The sequence below is a fragment of the Lepisosteus platostomus genome, chromosome 21 (genome assembly GCF_059453375.1).
Source record: "Lepisosteus platostomus isolate fLepPlt1 chromosome 21, fLepPlt1.hap1, whole genome shotgun sequence".
Taxonomy (NCBI): domain Eukaryota; kingdom Metazoa; phylum Chordata; class Actinopteri; order Semionotiformes; family Lepisosteidae; genus Lepisosteus; species Lepisosteus platostomus.
The window spans coordinates 11,698,777-11,716,093 of record NC_142631.1 but is presented as its reverse complement, the minus strand read 5'-3'; the positions used below and the strand labels follow the sequence as shown (position 1 = coordinate 11,716,093).

At 35.7% G+C, this 17,317-nt stretch overlaps 1 protein-coding gene and 1 long non-coding RNA gene across 4 annotated transcripts in view; one reads left to right on the top strand and one right to left on the bottom strand.

Moving 5' to 3' along the window:
- Positions 1-17,317, top strand: part of LOC148644048 (uncharacterized) — a 316,550-nt gene that overhangs the window by 253,127 nt on the left and 46,106 nt on the right. The gene's annotated exons all lie outside the window — the stretch shown is intronic.
- The window catches only part of brinp1 (BMP/retinoic acid inducible neural specific 1), a 122,660-nt gene that overhangs the window by 91,526 nt on the left and 13,817 nt on the right, over positions 1-17,317 (bottom strand). The window lies entirely within an intron of this gene.

Sequence of the window (17,317 nt, the reverse complement as noted above, 5' to 3'; positions counted from 1 at the left end):
CAGTAGAAATTCTTTGTTTACAGTATAAATAGTAAATTATGAAGTGTTTATAGTATGGAATTGTACGTTATGAAGGCTCAGAATGCTTCCTCATAGTACAATGTTTCTCAATACACCAAGTTTAAACATACAAACAAATCTACTTCAGACCATACACAAAGCCATTATTGTAAAAACAAAATCAACTGCCAAGGAACTTCAGTTTATTGGTGGTAGCATAGTTCTCAGTTATGAGATGTACAAAATGTACAAACATGTACAAAATAGAGGTTTTAGTCTGGTGTAGCATGATCCACGGTAAAAGAAATGGCTTTATCACCAGGGTGTTCCCAGTTTAAGTCCTGGCACTTTCTCAATATAAATTAGTTACTGTATCCTCTTGATTAAATGAAGTGTAGTGAATGGGTAGCTCTCTGCTCTGAAGACACTTTACTTCCGTTAAAACAAGATATCATCCAGTAAAAGTTTATATTCAGGGGTTTTCAAGATATGGCATTTTCAGCTGGCAGGAGTCATCTGCTGATAGATGTCAAATTTGAACAGTTGTCAAGTCAGCAATTACTTATCTGATATGTTGTGCAGTCTTTGCAAGCCCTTAATGGTGCTGTTGAAGGAAGGAGCCAACAAGCAAAGGAACAGGCACAGGCCAGAATGCACCGCTTTGGGGAGCATTCACAAATCCTGTACCTTCATTAATCCTGCTCCCCAGCTCTGTGCCCTAGAAACATCATGCCAGCTCAATATAATTGTTTTTAAAATGTCAGCCCCATCTATTTGCTTTTGACAGTTGCAAAAGTGCTCCAAACTTTCTGTGTTCGAGCCACTCCCTACGACAGCCAGAGGCAGCAAAGTATTGCCACAGAGGAAGGCAGGAAAGGCTAATTATAAGTCGATGTTAAGTTCCTCACAGAAAGCTAAACATTGTTATTTTTCTTAAGGCAGCTGGTGATGTGAATTTCAGCCACCACGACCTCCAGCAATATTCAAATCCCCCTGTCCACCCACAGCTTTCTAAAGGGCATTGAGTGAGACAGCTGAGTAATAAGAAGGTTGATGCTGCAAATTACTTGCAGAGCCAAATTACCAACCACAGTTCTCTTCTGTAAGTTACCCACTTTGTGTTGCACTGTAAAACCTTATTTTTTTCTTTTGGCTGGAATATAGAACATTTCTTTGTTTCTGATTGCTTATGGAGAATAATTTACTGCTCTCTTGATGGGCCATGAAGCAGAGGCTTAGAGATTGTCGTTCACTGTATTTTCATTCAAAGAAATTTACTACACTAACACACTACAGTAAATCTGAACATACCTTAAAGGTTGTATTAATGTCCTTTAAAGAAGAATAAGAATATTATATTTGTTGTTATAAGGTGGTCCAGTGATTAATATCAAACCTTGCAGCAATGGGGCCCTGGGTTCAGTTCTGGACCTGAGGTGCTATCTGTTTGGAGTTTGTATGTTAACCAAACCATACTGGTTGGTTAAGTGGCTTCTGGGAAATCTACCCTAGGTGTGTGTGTTTACATCTGTGTGTCTGCTCTGTGATGGACTGGCATCCCATCCACAGTGTACCCCGCTTTGTGCCCAAATCTTGTTGGAATAGACTCTAGCTTCCCTGTGACCCACAAATGGAAGAAGAGGTTAGAAAATGGATGGATATATGGTATTTCTCCATCTGGGCCAGAATTTCCCAAAAAATGTCTCGGTATGGTGCTCGTTGTCTGAGGATACTACGCAATAGGAGGTACAGACCTTCAAATGAGTCATTAAGCTGAGAACCTGACACATTGGTCATTAAAGACACCATGAGACTATTTGCAAGAACAGGGGCATTACTCCCAGTACCCTGGCTAAACCCCACTTGACAGGCTGGCTTCCTTAAGGGCCCTCTTTAATTCAACTAGTGGTGATCTTGCAGTGGTAGATGAAGTGGGACCTTACTACAGTATGTGTAAATTGCTTTGGGATCTTTTCACTATAGAAATGCAAGCTGCTACTCTTATTATTAGTATTCTTATTTTTTCCTTTTCTCATCATTTAACACATATTTAGCAAACAACTAAATTCCTGCTCCTTTCTGTTAGGAATAAATTAGTTCTGCCCATTGGGAAATTATGGGATCTGCCTCCACTCCACAGCAATGCAGCTGAAGAGATTGGGACACAAGGAGCTCTAGAAAGATGCACGATCCTTACATCAGACATTGTTCTGATATTAAAGAAAAAAAATATGATGTATTTAAAAACTCATATGACAACAATGTAGCTGGTCTATAAATCTACAGCACTAATTAATAATTAAACTGGTTAAAAAAACTTCTAAATTTCCATTATCTTTCTGTTAAGTGGGTGAAATCCAATAGCTTCCCTACAGCTCTTTGAGGCACAGTGCACCATTATGTGCAGAATGTGCTCCGGAGGGCAGGTATTTTGCATTACAGCGCAATTCAGGGTTTACAATGATAGGAGCAGACAGAGGATGGAGTGTGTATCAAATGCCAAATACATGATGCATATTGATCCAGTGTTGGAATGTTTCTATAGACGTTGTTTGTTCTGTATTTTGTATTTCCTGCAGGAAAGTAAAAGATGGTGCCGCAGTACTGTAGGTCAAGAGAAGCCGTGATTTTTTTAATACCCCACTCCTTTCATTTTTCCCGTGCTGAGCTCAGTGTTTCTGTACACACATGTAGCTTTCACAGCTTTTGCAGACCTCACCCTGTTTCTTGCAGTAAGCAGAAGACTAATGGGTTAAAAAATGACTTCCTAAGTATCTCCCTCTGCAAGAGAAACAAAAAATCCTCCCAGCCTGCTTCTCTTCTAAATCCTAGGCCAAGTTAGAGTGTTTGACTTCTGGAGACCTCTGTCCCATATCATGGGAATGCAATGATCTGCAGTAATAGGATGTTATTATTATTATTTTATTATTATTATAATCAATAATAATAATATTTATATTCAAAAGGCAAGATAAATGCTTATCTTCATCCATTTCATGCTTTAAAACTATATTTAGGTTTTATCACGAAGTTTTGAATTCGAAAACTGTCATCAACTTGAAAACGTCCAGGAAAGGTCTGTTTATTTCTTGTTTATCTCTTCTCTTGGATGCAGGATAATAAAAATACATTACTGACCATGCAAGAAAAGTATGTCTATTCAATAAAAACCTACAAAAAATAAGGGGATTGTGCTCTATGAGCTAATCTATCATTCCATTCAGATTAACATGATCATTCAGGTTATTGTTTTCCAATCGAAAATTAGAAAAGACCTGAGGTATTTAACAAAAAATGAATGTTAAAGATGTGTATTTTTGATTTTGTATTACAGTACTTGATTGACCTCCAAACTGGCATTTTTCATTTTTATGTCAAAAAATGGTATACCAACACCAAAAAAAGGTTTTACCAAAATTCAGATCATATCACTGCTAAAGAAAATGGCGACGATATTAGGGGTGAAAATGCTGTGTAGCATTTAAAATGAGTGTTCCTTTTATTCTTCAAAGAATTGAATAATGTCATAACCCAGTTTTAGCCTTTCCACAGAGTTCAACTTCTGTTACATGAGTTAAACTTCATCAGTTCACACAAACCTGAAAGGTAGATGAGGAGTTTAGGTGACACTCATCTGTGTTGTAACACCCTGTGCCCTGATTTGAGTTCAGATTTATAAGAGATCAAATGCATGATGGAGCCCTCATAGTTGTATTAAAGACTAAGGACAGCTTGTACTTTTACAGCTATAAAGCCTCACTTATTCAGTTGTGTAGGTTTTCCTCTCTGGAGCACCTTGCTGTGGTTTGAATTGCAGCAAACACAATTCTGCTCTTCCAGGCTCTCCGTCCTGGCTTTTTTTTTTTATTCAGCTGCCACGTAGCTTTCAGACTTTTTACTTGGTTTTAAGATTTGTGCTTGAGTGATAATGCCAGCTTTAGATTTGTGTCAGTCAAACAATGATTCTGTGTCCTTTGGGAAGTGGTTAGCACTGCTGGCTAGCGTTCACAGATTCTTCCTGTCAGTGATATTTCCAAAGATCAATGGAGGAGGTGAAGGCTGCAGGAGTCAGGGTGTGTTCTAAATGCAGTGTTCAGGGAGAAAACGACTGAGACTATACCCTCCCCCACCTTCCCCTCAGCCACTTCAGGATGGAGTGTTAATGGGCCTGCCATCAGAAATGCTGGATCACCGCAGAAGGCGAACCTCCCAGCCTGATTTATACCTATTTGTTGTGCATTATTTAGAACTGCAGCTCTGACCTCCTGAATCCATGGCTCAGCACAGCAGTTCAGTAATGAAATGCCTTCACCTATACAGTACCAATCAAGAGGCAGATCAATTGGAGACTTAAAATACACACTAATGCACTAATGGGTTGAGTTATTGTTCCAATTTACCTGTGCCTCTGTGATCTATTATTGTGCATCCCATATCCGTTTGGACAGAAATCAATTTGAGCTCTGACAAATTCACTGCAAACCCAAGGCCACAGTGCAATTAGAAATAGGGGATATCAAGTTGATTACAGGTGATGTTAGCAGGAGCCAATACTCTGGGAAGGATGATGAGTTCAAACAGCAGTTTTGATAATTAACCCACACAGTGACCATATTAATAAAATAAAGCAGTTAAAAGTGAAATGTAAAGCTATTAACCTGTTACAAACATGCAAAAAAAAACCATTGTGCCTTTCACAAAAAATAACAAAAGTGAAAGCAATGCTCTTTTTTGGAACTACTTAGGATAACGTATGAAAACAGAAATAGCATACAATTCTTCACTCTTCATTGTAAATTATCATTTGAATAATGTTTGAATCATACTTCCTTCCTTATATAGCATTTTATATACAGATATAAATTGACTTAAATAAAAAACTGGGTTATTGGCACCAGTTTTTGAGTACCAACAGCCTCAATAATCAGTAGATTAGGAGGAAAAGTGAGAACTCTTTGGTGGAATTTAGGCAGGACACTGGAATTAACACCCCTCCACTTTCAAACAGTGCTAATGGTCAAAGGCACAACTTCAACTTACCTCAACAGCACAGCGACTGTATTAACTGTTCGAAGTTCTGATTCAGAGGAAAGAGCACTGGCTATGGTTCACCATCACCAGTTAGAAAGCAACCTGGTTTTTGGAGCCTAACCATCTATTTATAAAAATGTAAATAAGTTCACTGTTGAACCCATTAACTACGTGACCCGCTCTACTAAAGATGGATTATTCCCAGTTTATTTTGTCAACCAGTCAATACAGTATATATCTCTTCGGTAATATACTGTATGTGTACATTACATTAATAAACAGTATAATAGTATATTATAACATACTCTGTAATGGTATATGGCAATGGAAATCAGGGTAATCTCTGGCCTGATAACCCAGTATGGCTCGGATATGGAAATTACCTATTTTACAGTTCAATAACTAAGTAATTTCAATTTAATCTGTTCATTAATTACTCAAGTGAGGGGCCTTGTCTTGAATAGGAGAGTTGGGAATAGGGTAGTACAGGTACAGCACATGATTCACAAATTTTCAGATACAGACTAGATCCTCGTCTTTAACCTTACTCGCAATCACCATCATGAGTCTGTTGAGACAATAAACTACCAGAAGAACGTTTTTTTGTTATTGTTTACTTTTGGTAATGTGACCATTATGGCAGATAATACAGTACATAATGGTTGAAGGTGAATGAAATATAGTAAACGGAGGAATGAAACTAAAAGCATTGTACAACACAAAAGGATAAGACACATCACAAGAAAGGGAAAACCACAAGAAGCCAAAATAAACAAATGGAGCAAGCATTATGGTATAATTATGGGAAACTTGAAAAAAAGTATTGAAAATGACAAATGGAAAGATGAGTCTTATATGGTAAACAAATAAGAAACTGAACTCTCAGCATAACTCATAAAGCAGGCTGGAATTTGTAAGTGTATTAGAGGGTCATAGACACAAGAACAAAACCAGTGCCTTCTGCTTCTGACCAGTTTTAATGACTTAACCCCATATACTGTAAATTATGCCTCACACAGATTTGCAGCTTCCCTCCACAGAACTGTTTAAATGTGGTATGATGTTGTAGTAAAACTGTTGTAGTTCTTGGCTCACTGATAATGTAGAAAAGGATGTCAAACTGAGGTGTGATTTTGGTCACTCTTGTGTTGGTTATGATAAACATGTCTTCAAGGTTATACAATCCTGATAGGTATTTGAACAGAGACAGTTGCTGCTGTGTGAAGTGTTTCAATTGGGTTTTTTTCACATATCTTACAAGAGCTGAATTTCTGAGCAAGAGCTGAAAACCAAGATTAAATTTGAATTACACAGTAGATTAAAATGATCATCAAATGGCACATCTCTTATTTTTCCCAGTCAGATGTATTACTCTACCTGAAAGGGCTAAAGAGTCTTGATAACGTAGTTGGTGCAAATGTACTGTATAAGATGATAACTTTATTTGATTAATGGTTGAATCTGCAACATTGTCGTCCTGCAGGCTGTCAAAATGTGAGTCACACCTTGCAGTTATAGCCGCTCATTGAACAATCACAGCAGCAGTACATCACATATTGCTAAGAGCAACAATCTTATGTACTTTCCACCCTTCTTACATAATTTTATTTTAAATTCATTATGTTATTATGATGTAAATTTACAAAATGCAAAATGAAGCTAAATTCTCCATATACAGTACTGCTGGGTTACAATATTACCCCTGCCTTTCTTAATGTTAGTACAGTAAAACTGGCTCTCAGCCCACATTTCTCCCCATGTCTTAAGCCAGAAATTTGACATTTTTGCACCTCAAAGTCAGCCCAGCCAAAAATCACAAGAACTACAACAAATTGAAAATGACCTCCAATTAAACAACACTTCTCACCACAAAACAGTTGCATCTTTAGAGCTGTAATATGGCTACATCACCCTGAGAAATAGTTAAGAATCAAGCCACTGAATCCCCAATTGATCATTTAGAATAAAATCTCCCAATTTTGTTTCTTTTGTTTGCATTTTTTTTTAGAAATATCCTGCAGTCCTGTATAGAAACTGAAACTCAAAGGTGTCTAAATGGTTTGTAGAAATGCATTTAAACATGCAGTGGAATGAAAGAACAGTAGATTTTGTTTTACTGAAACCATTGGCCTGTAAACAGGTCATAAACGTTTGCTGTATGCTTACAAAGTACACGGCGAACACTTTTGAAAGATATTACTCTCGACTCATCATTAGAAAAGGCGTGTCTTAATAATTTATCTTTTCAGTGCACTTAACATTCATGACTCTTATTCATCATGATGATGATGATGATGACTTGTAATCCCTCGCATTAAATATGGCAGAAGTTATAAAGACTATGTTAAAAAGGACAAAAATTATAGTTATAGTTATAGCAGCATATTAGAGATATCAACAAGAACCTAGCAAAACCGAATGTGAGTAAGCTAGATTTTTGTATGATTTTGAAAGTATAATCAGACATTCTTCTGTGATAGTTCAGGTGGGTAGCTGCGTCAGCATGCGTAGGCTGCAAAGGAAAAATAGGTTTATTCCAACGTTTCGTTGTGTTTTCTTTCTTCTTTTTTTTCAGCATGGAATAAACCAATTACTTATTCTTCTTTGATGTTGTCTGTTTGAATATATAAACTCCATATGGAAAATTAAAACTGAATCAGTGTCAGCCGCTGACTCAGCTGGCCAAAAGCACCGCAGCTCTCACTCATAAAGTCTTCCTTGAACTTCAGAAACCTGCTCTGATTATGTCACAACTTGTTTTCTTCCTCTTAAAAAAAACAGAAACACAACGAGCTATAAAAATCTCATTCACTCCCTGATGGTAAAATACTGTGGATTGTATCCATTCATTTTTCTCTGAAAAGAGAACCTTTCAGGATGTCCCTTGCAGTTTTCCTTTCAATATCTTTTTTTATAAACAATTAAAGATTTTTCACTCAAAAATGTCCTGAGAACAATGAAAGTAATGCAGTAAATCATGAAAGTGGGTTGCCTGTTTAAGCTGAAGAGCACAGTTTTTCAAACCTGGTCCTCATTTCTTCAATGTCTGCTGATTTTCCATTCATATTGAGTGCTCAGTTACTTAATCAAAAGCCTTAATTAATCCAGCTATTTATTTAATTAGATCTTTTTCAGATCTATTTTCAGTGCTTTGACTGATAGAAAGTGAAGAGTGCAAGTAAAGTAAAGTTTCTTATAGACTTAATCTACAACTTTTTGGAAGTGTTAATACATCACTAAGATGATGGTTGGTGCAATTCAAGGTTTAATTATGTAACGTGGAGCTCAGCTATAGCAAAACCCAAAATTGGATTGAAGACCTCTGCTTGTTAAACCATACAAAGGTTTTGTAAGACTCTTCAACTACTGTACATGATGTGCATTATTTCAATTTTATTTTTCTTCCCTTATCTATCACGAGTAACATTAAAATTGGCTTAGTTTAGTGAAACGACATGCGTAGGGCCTTCACGTGATTCACTGAACTAAAACCAATGTGGAGCGGCTTAGCTCCTGGCTTGCCTGTCGGAGACAATGCATTGCGAGTAACTGCTTAAGTCCAACAAACTGAACCAGGCGGAAGGGTACGTATGCTGTCAATTTCCTGGATTCCTGAAGTACACATTTGCAGTGCAGGCTGCCAGAGAACATAACTCCACATTCCAAGGGCATAAAATGCAGACTCCATTTGCCTTTTCCATTTTGTTTAACTTTGATATTCATTGTGGCCAAGGCAAAAATAGCCTTGCTCTGGACAGAGAGTGCTACGGCACTAAACCATCAGTTACAGAGCGTGCTTGTGAATTCCTGTGTAATGTTAAATACCAATTAGCACCTTAAGAAAAATCCAGTAGACGACATCAGTTGATTTTCACCCTTACACCCTTCATTTAAAAAGGATGCACAGCTTGTCTTGTTTCAGTGACCTTTTTATTATCTTAATAACATGACAAAATGGTGGTTTATGGTACAAAAGCCCATAAAGCAACACTCCAGGTTTAATGTCTTTCGGCTTCTCATTCTTTTTTAAACATGCACTTGTTCTGTCTGCAGGATTTTGTTTTGCAAAGTTTGCTAGGAGTCCAGATCTCTCTAGTGGAAACCTGATTTTGGAATGAGTTTCACAAGCTGTGCTGCAAGGAACTGTGTTACACAGTGCTCTTAATCTTTTTAGTGAACCAGTGTCCATTAATACGGTTCCCTATCTTATTGCTTATTGTCTTGTAATGTTGTAAGGAATAAAGAAACACAAAATCATAAAAAAAGCAGTAAGGGGGAAATGATATAGATTACTGCATAGCAGGTTACTGCACATAAACCCATAATAAAATGCATGAGCTGGAAGTAACAACAAAAAGAAGCCTTTTCTTCCTCCATATTTAAGTTCTTTAGACAGAAGGTGAAAATGAAATTGCCTTGTTTTGCAGTAGAGCCTGCACTGATCTGACATTGTTCCTTTTTGTTCTCCATGTTGATGCAAGGTGACGCAGCCCACTGAAAAGTGAGAACTCCAGCTTTTTTGATGACTCAGAGGAAAGGACATACTGTAGGTGTACAAGGAATGTGGAGCAACAGATGAGTGATTACACTTTTTAAACACAAAACACATTAAAAATGTCTCTGTCTCCTGGCAGGTAATTCCTTTAATTACCTGTCTAATTATATTGATGAATATATCATTAACTAGTTCCACCTTGTATGCACTCATCATAATTGTTAAAATCTATAAAAAAAACTGATTTCCGCCTCTAAACCTGGGGGGGGGGGGTATTCAGTGTTTACCAGGCAGCACCTCGATGGCAAGTTTTCTAGTTTATAACTAAACTAGAAAAAGTTACAAAACTATGATACAAAAGCCTTAAATAGCACTGCAGCAGGACGACAAACACTTAGTCATCAAGTCAGTCCTAATTTTGGAAGTAATTCAATAATATTTGTTTACATATATATTACATATACTTATATTTGAACAAAGCCTGTTTTGTGCGTCTCAGATAGTGGCCTCAGTGAAATTAACAAATCATAAACAAGGATAATATATGAATAACTACATGTTTAAAAGTAAATAACACATTTTCTAGCCAAATGTCTATTTGTTTTAAATAGACTTACCTATTGTTATATTATAGTTTGTTTTTCTTAATTAATGTAACAGAGATAACGGTGTTGTAAAGGTGTCAGACCTGATTTGCCCACTGGGCAAACTGCCTACTCCATAGTGTGTGGATCACCTGCACACTTTAAATAACGTTTGCCCACAGAGAAAGTAAGATCATTTATGCCTTTAGTAGTACAGTACCTGTATTGTTTTTTGTCTATAAAAACCCATTATTTTTTAATGTCACAAAGAATTAATTCTTTTAAATGAAACTTTTGCTACTTATTCTAATTTTAGTATGTTTTTTGTGGCTGGATAGATTTTAGGAATTAAAACCTAAACAAATCTTTGCCATCTATCAAGGATTGTTTGCCGTTTTCAAATTGCACTCATGACTTAGGTTTCAGTCAGTCTGCTTTGCACTTCCTTCACTTCAAAATCTCCTGTTTTTAGTAGACTTCCAAAGTCTCCTGTTTATCACACATTTATTCTCCCTCTGTTGGTTTGTGGTCAACAGAATCAGTTTTGTTGTCCAGCATTCTGGAATTCTCAATCGCATAGTTTTGGGTTTGTTCCGATTGGATCCTGCTGAGATTCAGACTGGATAAATCCCCCTTTTGAAGGCGAAATGTCCCAGAAATTATTGGCTTTCATCTTGTGTTTGTTCTCCCTATGGTCTAATATTACCGCTGTTGAATTACAAGCAATGACAAAAGCTAAGTTTGAGCAATGTTCTATCAAGCTAGAGCAAGCCACAAGCTTGTGGAGTATAGTAAATTATCATAGCAATGGAAAATGAGCAATAAAATCATGTAGGAAAGAGATAAGCTGATATGTATGGTTTAGCACTGGGAAATAATCGACGTCTGCGGAGGAAGTTTTATATTGAAAAATTCCAACCACGGTGCTTAGACATTACACAATGGAATGTCTTTCTTTAATCTGAGTAAGCTCCAAGTATATTTTCCAAAAGGACAATGTATAATATACTGTACACTTTTTCAGTGCCAAAGGAGACTCATTTGAAGTTTCATAAGAAGAAGCAGGAAAGAAAACCTCTTGACAACTTACAATTATCCCTTTCATCCAAACACAGTAAAGATCCCTCATGTATGCTCCTGTAATACTGGTACACCACAAACAAGCTCCTGTTGCTTTACCTGTAGGCCAAGCTGAACTTGGCAATGTGTGATAAGCCAGTTGTGACCCTCCCTGCACTGGCATTCCCCTATCCACTAAAAAACAACTGAGAGAACGCTGGAAGTTAACTGTTGATATCACTTACTGACTCCTCATGAGAGGTAATTGTTTAAAAATAAATTGAGCTTTATAAATATCACCTATGGTAGGTTACACCCATTTACCTCTTCAGTTTTTTCCTTCTAATAAGTTAAATTGTTATCATTAATTAGATTTTAAGAAGCTGATTCTACCTGTTTTTTTATTGTTATGCCTCCCTAACATGGTAACAGCTTCAATTAATTAAACAAGTTTTTGAATGCATTTCTTTCTATAGATTTTTACATTGGCATTTAATTTAGTTTAGAAATCCAAATTGTTGACTTGTTTTGTCTTATCAAGCCACCAATGTTCTTTGGGATCTAAGTTAATGTACGTTTTTCAAGCTTTGAAAGCCTACAAACTGTCTCCTGAAATAGACTTTGTAGGCAAAACCAAAATTGTGTAAAGCGATTGGAAACTGAAAGCTTAAAGGCAAAACTTCTTTTGTATACCAGAAACAAACGGGAAAAGCTTATTAAAATTCAATACAAAGCAACTTTCTTTCCTTCGTCAACTGTGCCTACACTCCCAATTGAAACTCCCTGGGGAATCATAAGCCTATAACGTGATGTGCACAATAAACTGTCACTTAGAGTGTCAGTTAAAATGTCATTTGGCCCAAAACCTAGACCATTTTTATTTCGTTCATTTTAAAGAATGAATAACAGACAAGGGTGAAGATGTAAATAAACAAGGATAGAGATTTAATTAAAAAAACAAAAGGCTTTTCTGCAGCAATCACAAGTAAGGTTAGCAATGAGACTGTGGAGATGCAAAAACAAGTTGATAGTTAGGGAGCTGCCTGCCTAACAAACAAAATGTCCAGCTGGTATTCACACAGTGCAATATCTGAACGGGAGACCCGAGATATTCTGTTGGTTCTCTATACGAGTTAAGGGCATTATAAAAATGGAGATGAAATGGTAGAATCTCTGAGTGGTTGTATAAATGAGTAATAATTCTTTCTTTTTTAATCTGACTAGACCACACTGACTAGCTACTCTGCATTGTCTAACCATATTAATCATTAAGATTCATCTATTAATGGTTTAAGTCTTTAGGTTCTGATGCTTGGATGGTGGATTTCTCCTTCTCTATCATTTCATTTCCTAAAGCAGAGAAATCGTTCATGTGGGCGTCAGAATGGATAGCTCCAAAGGGTAATCATTAATAAAGAAAATGCCAGACCTCTCACATCCAGAGACTCTTCAGCGTTGTGCTCCTTAATCACAGAAATGCCGCAATCACGTGCTGGGTGGTGATAAAAGTCAGACAAGTATGTTGTATTTTCTTTGCCCTCAATTATCCTGCAAAGTAACTTGAAGGCAGTTAAAACATGCTTTTTCTTTCTGCTGTAATTAAGAAGAATTGCTCTGACACCCTTAGGTCCACAGTTGTGTTAATCATAAGAAGCCACGGAAACAGTCTTAGATGCATGATCAAATAACAAGACTAAGTTTGTGCATTCAAATGGAGTCATGGCCAGGCCTTTTGTGCATTAATATTAATTGCTGATGTTTTTGAAATGTATTCCAATATCATCTAATTATACAATGCACTTAGACTGGGTTATAATTTGGAAAACCAACACTTCATAGGCTTTCCACAAAATGTAGGCAGGAAAAATTGTAGCTGTTTAATATTATCAAAAGGCATTTGTATTAGAATTCCAGCAATTTTAGTTGGCATTGATTCTGTGTCCCAGCGACAGTTGTTGTTGGTAATAAGTGCACATCATAAACAACACAACCATCATAGTGATTTATTTTAAATACACTATGGCACATTAAAGAACACAGAAATATCGTTTTCCTCATTTAATTTATTTTTTTCCTCCATCCTCTGTTTTTTTTCACAACATGGAACAATACTTCAGATTCTCAAAAGTGAGTCTGCAGAGTACAGTATTGAACATTATTTAAAACCCCTACAAGTGTTTGTATAATTCACCACTTCTCATAAAGAGGAACTTAAAACTATGAAATTGCACATAACAGTTTGTATTTTGGAAAATAGGTAAAGACATGTCTGAGAAAAATTAGATTACATTTTCCTTTACTTTTTCCAATGACGAGAGAGGGTTACAAACTGCAAAGTCAAGATAAGAACCCCCAAATCTTCATCCTTAGGGTTCGTAACCTAAAAGTGTTTCTAGGTCTCCCTAAGCATTCAACATCTTAGAAGCCATGAAGAAGTGTTAAATAGCTCCCATTAAATCTCAATCAAGCAGATGCAAGCCAATTAAATTGACTAAGAAAATCTACTAGCCCTTGAGGGCTGAGATTTGGGATCACATTTGAGAAAGGTTAATGAGAATGTCCTATTCTAAAAGAGATGAACACACTCCATTATGACTGATTCAATCAGCAAACAATGTATTCTTGAAAAGTGTTTAAATAACTAACTACAGTATAAGACTCTTCAACTTTGACAAAATTCTGAATACAGAGTCTCATTCCTTCAATAAGTTTAATATTCTGTCAATGGTTTTTTTAATGAATGTCTGTTAAGCAGACGCATCAACCAACATCTAGTGTGATCATAAGTTACTTTTAGGTTTAACTAATAAAACATTATATATGTATAGCACATACATATATCATAGCTATAGATTATAGTAAAATTAAATACAATACACCCCCCCTTTTATAATAGTACATTGTCCAAGTTAAATTCACAAGCATAACTGCTTGCTGCCACTTCAGTTTTGTTGTAAGCATGCCTATTGTGATATCAAGATCTCATATTTCTCTCCCTGTGTGCTAACTGCCCATTTTGGTAAATTAAGTCTAAAGAAAAAAGACAGGAAACATAAGGAATCAATAAAGAAAGGATGGTGATGGTAACAGTGTAAACATTTCTGAAGCACTGATTTATTCTTTGATTAATTAAAGACAAGGCTAAACAGCAGTCTCCCAAACAGTTAAATAAATCAGTTAAGTTAAAAAAATGGATGAAGTTAAAGAAAATAAATACAATGTACAGTACTACAAACCCAGGCTAATAATTTTAGAAATACAATGAAAGTGATATCATTGTGATTTTGTCAGCGTTACAATTGCGAAAAATGGGATGAAATGTCTCTGTGATAATAATGGGAAATATTTTGATGATAAAAATAGAAGTGGCTGATTATTAATTAATATTTCACTTCTTCACTGAAGGAAGATGTCAGCAAAATGTTTTAAGACAAACAGATCTCCAGTGCTTGACGTTCTGCTAATTGTACTAAACGAAAGAAGAGATGTTATTCATAGACAATTAAGAAAACTTCCAACATTACTCAAGACGGAGATCTATACTCACTTAATGGGAAATTGCTAATGTAGCACCCATCCATAAAAAGGGTGATAAAAATGAGCCAAGTAATTATAGAACAATAAGTCTTACTTCTAGTACATGTAAAGTTATAAAAATGTAATTAGAAATAAACTACAGCATCATCTGTATGGCAGTAAGGTTCTAGGGAACAGTCAGCATATATTTGGAAAAGGTAGTTTTCTCTTAACTCTTTCTAACTTCTTTGAACAAGCAACAGGAGTAATGGATATAGAAATAGCATATCATACCTTACATCTAGTTTTCATATTAAACATTCAGATTTAGATTTTGGTATATTTTGCTTTTCAGAACACTTTTGATAACTTTCCAGAATTCAATAAGATTTGGAAGAAATTCAAGACAGACAATTGGCAAACAGCTTTACTGTATGAAGACAGGTGAAGATTAAAGGTAGACAGCATAAATATAAATTATAATAATATATAATGTAAGATGTAAAACGCTGAAACTGAAAAAGGTACCCAAAGAAAATTTAGATTTACGCGTTGAAGCCGATACATCAAAGTATGGAAGGAATAAAAAGTAAACAGAATGTTAGAACACATAGTTAAAAGTGTAGAATTGAAATCGAGGGATACAACCTTAAAATTGTTCCTCATTTAGAATACTTAGTTTTTGTCATAACATTATAACAATGATATTAGGTATCTTTTTAGGTTTAAAGGAATGTTTTTCTCTGACAGACAAAAGGAACCGAACATGACAAGCAGTCCTGATTGAATATTCAAATCCTCAAGATCACTGACAAAATCACCTCATTGGATATCTTAAGAACCAAAAGAGAAACATTAACCTGATAAGATTAGCCTCATACAATAAGCCACCTCAACATGCCCATTTCACTCAACTGGGGCATAAGCAAAATACCAAAATCATAGTAAAATGTTAGATCTCTGCTTCAGCCAGTTGTATCAGTAGACTGTTTTGTCTAAAGTTCTTCTTAAAATTAAAACTATTCTAACGTTTCTCACAAGTACAAAGTATGCATTTTCTAACAACCAGCCCCTTCAGCAGCATAAATGGATCAGTCAATCCAAAAGTTCATATTCATATAAATAACACATTTGCACTTACAGTACATACAGTATAGAAATTAATTCTGCCCAAATGAAGCAGAGAACTGTTCTCATTTTCATCTAATTAACTGTAGCATTACAAAAAAACAGGTAATGTAAATTTTCATTTCAGGCACAACATTTAGTTCCGATATCATCTCTGGACATTGTCAAAATCCTCATTGTGTTGTGGCTAATGAATTCTGAATTGAATGAATGACAACCACATTTTTGCAAAATATAGTTGTCTTGCTAATATGAATTAGGTGTTGTAGGGCTGTTTGTGGAAGCACATAGGTGAATCAATTGATTTTATGAGAAAAAAGAAAGTTAAAATGTGAATTTAATTTTGAATTCTACAAATGAAAACTTTCTTATGTACTGAAAGACCAAAAGGGTATTTTAAATGCTCAGACTTTTACGCTATACAAGATAGATTTCCAAAGTTAAATCATGTAATGTTTCCAACAATATGAAATACAGAAATTTATAAAATTTATAAAATTAAAATTCTGCACATTCAAACTGTGGCCTTCTGGTGTTAAGTCTCCCACTAGTAAAATACTCAGAATCCATCTTTGTGCCTAGGAAAATACTTCCATGAGATGCAAAGATAAAAGTACTCTAAGCCTGAAATTAAGTCTATTTTGGAAATGTACAGTATGTAAAAAGAGCTGCTTCTTTCAGGATTAACTGGTTTTGGAACTGTATATAAACCTATACAGTACTGAATATAGCAAAAGCAGCAGTGGATAAAACCTTTCTACTGAAGTACATTAATTGCAATCATTGTAAAACTTGTATCATTAAGTACTTTAAGTAATGCCACAACTTTGTAAGTTACTTTAGTCAATGCCAACTGGCAAAATAATAGCTGTAAAATGATTACTACGATTACTGTGATCTCTTAGTCATCCTATCAGGAAAAATACTTTTTGGAAAGATGCAAATGTGTCACAGAAAACATTCTATGCCAAAAAAAAAGAAAAGGGAGATCGAAACAAAAGAAAAATGAGGAGAAACATGGAAAAAAATAAGGAAAGCAAGCCTATTGAATACATTTCATTAAGAATTCTGCTTAGACCGAGACAGAGCTGAAGGATGTAATTTAGCTGTGCTTCTCTCTACAATATCGACAAATAGATATAACCATATAAGATTTACTAGATGTTCTAGTGGAAAATCGCAGTATTCGCAGTTTCCTGTCTAAATTCCACTCTGGACTTGTACAATCTGACCTCCCTAAAGTTCCCTGTTAATTAAACTGTTGTGCAGTTAGGCTGCTTCCACTGGGTGGCTGCTACACTGCAGTGTTGGATGAAGTGGGTCTCCCTACTCTGCAATTTGGGATTCTTTGAGAATCAACATTAATGACTAATTAATGGGATCACCCAGATGGCATATTGTACCTCCAGCAACCTTATTTACTGTATCTCTTGCAGTAAATGCCCAGCCATCTACATTGGAGAAACAGGAAGGAGACTAAGAGACCGCTTCAGAGAACGTTAGG